The sequence below is a fragment of the Sus scrofa genome, chromosome 3, assembly GCF_054392235.1.
Source record: "Sus scrofa isolate SSC_HxYL_T2T_F1_AM1 chromosome 3, Sscrofa_HxYL_maternal_Yorkshire_Landrace_v2.0, whole genome shotgun sequence".
Lineage (NCBI taxonomy): Eukaryota > Metazoa > Chordata > Mammalia > Artiodactyla > Suidae > Sus > Sus scrofa.
The window spans coordinates 90542998-90550206 of NC_139385.1; positions in this window are offsets into that span (position 1 = coordinate 90542998).

The window sequence follows — 7209 nt, forward strand, 5'->3', positions numbered from 1 at the left end:
CCTTGCTTTTTCTTTTTTTCTTTTTAGGGCCACATCTTTGGCATATGAAAATTCCCAAGCTAGGAGTCAAATCCAAGCTGTAGCTGCTGGCCTATGCCACGGCCACAGCAATGCCAGAGCCAAGCTACATTTGCAACCTAGACCACAGCTTGCAGCAATGCCAGATCCTTAATCACTGAGCGAGGCCCGGGATCAAGCCCACATCCTCATGGATACTAGTCAGGTTCTTAACCCAGTGAACCATAATGGGAACTCTGCTTTTCTTTTTTGTTCTACCTACATCTCTTTCAAACTCTTCATCTCCTTGTCTCTTTGTACTGTTCGCCAGGTAATTTGTATATAGCTTGAGCGCACTCATCTTCTCATCAGCTGTGTCTAATATGCCTTCAATAAGGTTTTTAGTGTCAACCATCGTATGTTTCATTTCTTGAAGTTCCATTCAAAAATCTCACAACCAAAGATTGTCTTTCCTAATTGTCTTTCATCGAGTGGTTTCTTTATGACAGCGCCTTATATCTCTTTAGGTATCTTACAAATACATATTCTATATTTTGTATCTGAAAACCCTCCAATCTTCAGTCCTTGGGGATCTAAACCTGTAGTTCTTTGTTTCTGCTGACTCACAGACACCGTCACGTGCCTCCTCATGTGCTGGTGACCTTTGGTTGTGAGTTCATTGTTTAAAATTGGTAGGCGTCTGTGGGCCTTAGGTGGCTCTTGGGGGGAAGAAATCCCACAGACAGCATTTGCTTTTCTACTTCTACCTGGGTTACTTCATCGTCCCTCGAATGAGGGACTCCAAGACTGCCCTTCCCCATTTGGGGCTGGCTCAAGCTTCAGCGTCCTGATAATAGAGGGAAATTTATTAGGCTACCTATTCCCCCTGCCCTGGTCCCTTGTTCAGGAGTGGGTATTCTTGGAGACATCCCTTCTCTCTTATCAGATCAGCTTCCTCTCAAATAAATATGTTTTTCAGAGTTTGGCTGTCCTCCCCCGCTGCGAGGCCATAATTCCTGAATCAGAAGACTGTTTATATTCTCAAATAACTTCCTTTCTACTTAAAGCATTTTGCATGGCTTCAGTTGTTTGCACTAAAAACCAAATGTGAAGAATGATTTCCCTTTGTCTGCAGAAGAGCAGCCCCTTCTTCTGAACCACGGATCACATGACTGTAATCCTTGAGCTCGGCCCCTCAGACTAAGGGGGTGGGTCCCATAACCCAGGATGGCAGATCAGAGGCCTTCCCTGGGAACTTCTAAATTTGAGTGAGAAGAGACGCTTCTTCCTCTTCAGAGCAGCGTCATAGGATGTGAGCTCAGTGGGGCTGAGGTCCTGCTTCCCCACATGGGGAGAAACTGCACAGAATGAAGAGAGTGGGGATTCCGTCCTCCCTACGCTACCCGTGGTCCAATGGTGTGGGCTAGGGCAGCCTCCCGGGCCCACGCAGCTTTTCTGTCTTTTGCAGTCTTGCCTTTTACATGGTGAGTTGGTGGACGGTTATTCTTTTGTTTTCTGCTTTCCTGTATTTGAAGTGTTTTATCATCTACACACTTTAAAAAATCTATTATTAAAAAATCTGCATACATTTCTTTGGTGAAGCACGTAGCTTCACCCTAACTTGCTTTTGTGAAATGAGAGCTTCCTATGTTGGATTTGGAGAAAGCAGGGACCCTTGGAGAGGGTGAGGAATCGTGCTTCCATCCTTCTGACGGTGAGTGAGACACATACCTTGCTCAGGAAAAGCAGCCTGGCCTTGGTTGTGTCAAGTGGGGTGGGGGTGGGGCTGGCTGTGATTTCGGGGCTCCCTGCAGAGCTCCAACCACTGCCTCCGCCTCACTGGGCAGGAAGGGGGCCCTGCCTCAGTCAACCGATGTCCTCAGCACCCAGCACTGAACTGGCAAGAAAAATTTTGAACGTGACTTTGCCAGATGACAGGTTCTGAATCAGGCAAACCATATCCTTCTTTGGTTCTGATATGAACAAGCTGTGTGGTCTCAAGCAAATCATTTAGCTTCTCTATTTCCTTTTCCATAAATTGAGCTTAATAATGGGTCCTCAGCAGGGTTGTTGAAAGGATTGGTCACAACGTACAGAGTCCACACTCAGTGACTCCCTATGACGGGGCAGAAGGAGAGTTCAAAGGGCAGGAGCTGACGATCTCAGATTGTGAAAAAGACACTGAAAGACACTTTTCCTGTTGTCACTAAGGAATCGAATCTGGGACAAAGAAGTGTTTGGCTTTACATTCTAGAGGAAGGAGACCCTGCTGGGTAGCAGACTCCCCTCCAAGGCTTCTCAAAGCGGCTGAACCAGTTCTGCTTCTCCAGATCATTCTGCCTGTTACCTATAGCGATGGCATATTCCTGAACCAAGTAGCAGAAGTTACCTAACTTCTGTGTACTTCAGGGGCCCTACCTGTAAAATGCTGCCCACCTGCTAGGATTAAAGACAGTCCCTGTAAAAGAGAACAGTGACCAGGACCTAGGAAGCAGTACCTCTATCTGCTACTATTATTATTATTGACATGGGGACCAGAAGGGACAGAACACTGTGTCATGTGACTTGTGTTTGGGGAGAGGTTTCCTCTGAGGTGGGGATGCAGACAAATACCCATAGGTGTTCCCACAATGGTGACAGATACACACAGGTGCCCCCATGAAGGTAATACAGGCACACCTGCAGGTGCCTGAGATCATGGGGGACACACATCCACAGATGCCTCTATGCCACCCATGCCCAGACCCTGCAACACGTGCTTTGCTCTATGTTACCCTTATGGTCCCTTGAGGACTATGAAATAAAATAAAATCCAGGTTAGAAAGAAGACATTATTATTTTTTTCTTTTTTGGCCGCCCTTCAGCATATGAAGTTATTTCCAGGCCAGGGATCAGATCTGAGTCCCTGTTGAGACCTAAGCCACAGCTATGGCAATGCCAGATCCTTAACCTACTGTGCCTGGCCGGCAATCAAACTGGTGTCTCAGTGCTCCCAAGATGTCGCCAATTCTGTTGCACTGGAAACTCAGAAAGGAGACTTTTATTGCAAAAGAATTATTGTTAAGAGGAAGGGGGGGCATTACAGTGGGGGGAGGACTACATTGCAGAGGAAGGACAATATCTGTACAAGGGGTGGTGTTACTGTAGAGAGGTGACTAGTATGATGGGGGAGAATATGACAATCAATGGAGGCTTTGACAATGTGGGAGGGATATTACTGGAGAGGGGATCTTACAATAAAGGAGCACTGCTCCTGTAGCTGGGGGACTATTACTGCAGAGGGGGAATGCTACAATGGGGAGAATTAAGATAATGTGGGAAGATGTTACACTGGAGGTGAGACTGTGACAATAGAGGGAGGACTAGTATAATAAAGGGGACCATTCAATAGAGGGGGACTGTTACACTCTCAGGAACACTGTTACTATAGAGATGGGATATAACAATAGAGGAGGACTCTTATTGTAAAGGGTGAACTGTGACTGTGGAGGGGAGCTATAAGAAGAGGACTCCTTGTGAGAAAGCTGACTTTTTATCTGATGCTCTCAAGGTAATGACAGAAATAACATCTAACCGAAAATAAACAATTAGCCATCTGAAAAAAAAAAAAGAGGACTATTGTTGTGAGGGGTGGACTATGACAGTATGGATAACTCCTGACAAGGTCTCCAAGTATCTAGAGAGTTGGGGCAAAGGTGGTTTCTCCTTGGAGAGGAGTAAACACAAGTATAGTGGAGCTTGGCCGATAGGTTTTCTGCTCTGATGGCCTTAGTGCCCCAACATCTCCCCCATATTCTCCTCTCAAGACCTAGTGGTGCATGGAGTTCCCATTGTGGCGCAGTGGTTAACAAATCCGACTAGGAACCATGGGGTTGTGGCTTCGATCCCTGGCTTTGCTCAGTGGGTTAAGGATCTGGCGTTGTGTGAGCTGTGGTGTAGGTTGTAGATGCAGCTCGGATCCCATGTTGCTGTGGCTGTGGCGTAGCTCTGATTCGACCCCTAGCCTGGGGACCTCCATATGCCACGGGAGTGGCCCAAGAAATGGCAAAAAAAGACAAAAAAATAAAAAATATAAAAACAAAATGACCTCACGGTGCATGAAGTCCATGAAGTCATCTGACCACTGGGAGCCCTAGGAGCCATCAGGCCCAACCCCCACACCACCACATCCCCACACAAGCAGGATCTGAGAGGGCTGCTCTTGGTTGCTCTGAGCACTCCATCTGGGATTGGCTCTCAGGATGGACAGACCCGGCTCTCCCCACCCTGACCACGAGGGAGTTTCCAGCAAGGCTGCCTCCGGTCAAGAGCCCAGGACGCTGGAATCAGGCCACATCTGGTCTGTCCTTGCAGGAGGCTGGGCTGCACTTCAGGAAGCTCCTGGCTTAAGGCCCTGGACCCTGACCACCACATGGCCAGAGAAATTGGTAATGTTTGTGTTTTGCATGTTGGAATGCTTAAGACTGAAAGATTTTCCTCAGTGGAGCCCAAGAAACATACATCCTAGCTCCCGTATGAGGGTGTGCCCCTGTCCAGGGATGAGAGACCCCACGTGTGTGACCTGTGCCTCCTAGGAGAGCTGCCCTAGCTAATTTAAACCCGACCAAGTTCTGTCTACAGGTAGCTTTAGACCTCCCTATGTTCTGTCTACACTGAGCATGTTTAGACCTAACCATGTCCTGTCTACATTGGGATATTTAGATCCAAGGGTGATCTGTCTACACTGAGCACATTTATACCTGCTATGTTCTGTCTACACCGGAACACTTAGACCTGAATGTGTTCTGTCTATATTAGGAAATTTAGACCTTACTCTCTTTTTAACACCAAGTCCATAGACCTGCCTGTGTGTTGTACACTAGCACGGGGAGACCTGGGTAGAGACCCAGCCTGGCCTCCGTCTTGGAGCTTCAGGGGACCCGGCCTGGCCTCACTACTGGGAAGTTCCGTGCCTGCATCTGGATGTCAGTGCTTAGAGGTCTGGGGTCTGGGGCTGAGGTGGCTCATCTGGGTAACAGCCTCTGCTCTGAGTGTGGTTACGCAGCCCTCCCAGGGGTGGGTGCTGTGGGAGGGGCCTTGATCCTCAGCCCTGTAAGGTTCGCCTTCCTCGGTGCTGGTGAAGACTCCTCAGGTGAGCTACCTGGTAATTAATCCAACTCACCAGCACGCACTGGGCGAGTGGGGAGACAGGTTTGCCTGGTGAATTGATTGCTGGGCATGTGGATCTGGGCGTAAGGCCAATGGACAGCAGGTGAGTTTGCCTCTGTGCTCTCCTTCCAGTCGCCCATCCCTGCTCTGCAGAGTCCGGACCTGCCCCTTCTCTTTCAGCCCTGCTGTCCCGTGAGTTTCCTCAGTACCTCAGCGAGATGGGAAAGGGCCAAGCCTGCCAGGACCAAGGTAGTGTATTCAACTTTAGCATGAAAGCGTAAAAACAATTAAAATCATGCAGCACCAAAATGAAACTAGTAGGGGACTGACTTCTCTGAGACAAGTATGGGGAGAGGTATTGACCTTACACTTCTTTCTACGGTCCCAGGAAGTCCCAAGGACCTCATTCCCACATTGGGGGTCCAACCAGTGCAGCCGTGGTGTCCTGACCACAGGGGTGTGTGACCCAAGGTGCAGGGTCTGGGGGGGGTCACCCTAGTCAGCATGGACATGTGACCCCAGGTGAGGGTCTGGGGAGGTGGATCAGCCTGGTTGGTGTGGACGTGTGACCCCAAGGTGTGGGGTCTGGGGACGGTATGGTCTCACCCCGTCTGTGTGGATCAGGCTCCCACGCAGGGGGACCCCATATCTGTTCTTTGCCTGCAGGGTGTCTTGTCCCCTCTGTGATTTCCAACATCTCAACTGAGGGTGTTGCCCTGGAGTAACCTGTGGTCCCCTTTCTTCTCCTAATCTTCTCATATTCATTTGAGGACAGGCATTTTGGAGCAGGCTACTGCTCTGAGTTCTGCTGAGTGACAACCCTTGGTGGCATATTTATATCATGCCTAATCCATGAGGGTCGCTGCTGTCTGGGTTCCCCTGGACAGAGCTCAGGTCGCACAGAAGAGCCCCCCTGTGTGAAGGCACCATCATGGTCCCTGAGGTGGGGGTCAGGGCTTGGCCCTCGCACATTTGTGATTAAGGGGAGTTGAATTGGAATCTCAATTAATAAGATAGCACTTAAAAACTTTATTTAATTTTAAGTGAATTTAAACACGCCACATACCCTTTACCAGCGTCACCATTTTAAGTGTGTGTTTCCAAGACATCAGGCACATTCACCTTGTTGTGGAGCCATCACAACACCCCCTAGAACTTTTCATTCTGTAAAACCCAAATTCCGCAACTATGAACACCTCACTCCCCAGCCCCTCCCACAGGCCTGGCACCAACGTCCACTTTCTTCCATGAGTTGTCCGATCCAGGGCCCCCGTTTGACTGGAATCCTGCAGTGTTTGCTGTAGGGTCGTTTTGGAAGAGCTGACTTTCAATCTGAGACTCTGGTTGTTTGCATCCGAAGAACCTGCATTTAGGAAGAGGGTGTACAAGCGACAGTGTGTCTGGGGTGCAAATGAGTCAAGACCTGGCCAGCTGCCCACGGTGTCCTCTGGTCTCATTTCTTGGGCTGTGTCTCATCTGCGTCATCACTGTCCCTGCTGGCGTCCCTAGGATCCTGGTGTGCAAGTGGGATTCATCCTGCTGTGTTGCTGCCCTCGCTCTCCTCCCTCTTCCTGCCTGTTGGGGAGGGAGCTGCTTGCTGGGTCTCCGCTCCTACAGCAGGAAGGACCCTGAAAGACGAACCTGCAGAGAGTCAGGTGTGATCCCAAGACCTTGGGGTCCACATAGGGCACAGCACTGGGGCCTTGTCACCGACATAGAATGTCCCCAAGATCCTGCTCAGGAGGATGTGGCAGGTGGCCTGGGACCGCAGAGGCCCTGTTCTGTCCTTGAGCTCAGAGAGCACATCTCCCGTGGGCTGTGGATTCACCCCCTGTCTCACAGCATCTCCCTCCCTCTGTCCCGCCTTTGAACGCAGGAAAATGACTTCTACTGGTTGTCATCTACACCACAGGCCTGCTCCTGTCAGTATTAGGGGTCTCTAATTTAGGTGGCCTGGGATAGCAGCTATTTTTAGGCCTGAAGAAGGAATAGCTCATTAGTGTAAAACATTTTCAGGTGAAAGTACCATTTGATGACTCTCTCTATACTATTTGGTATTGGCTT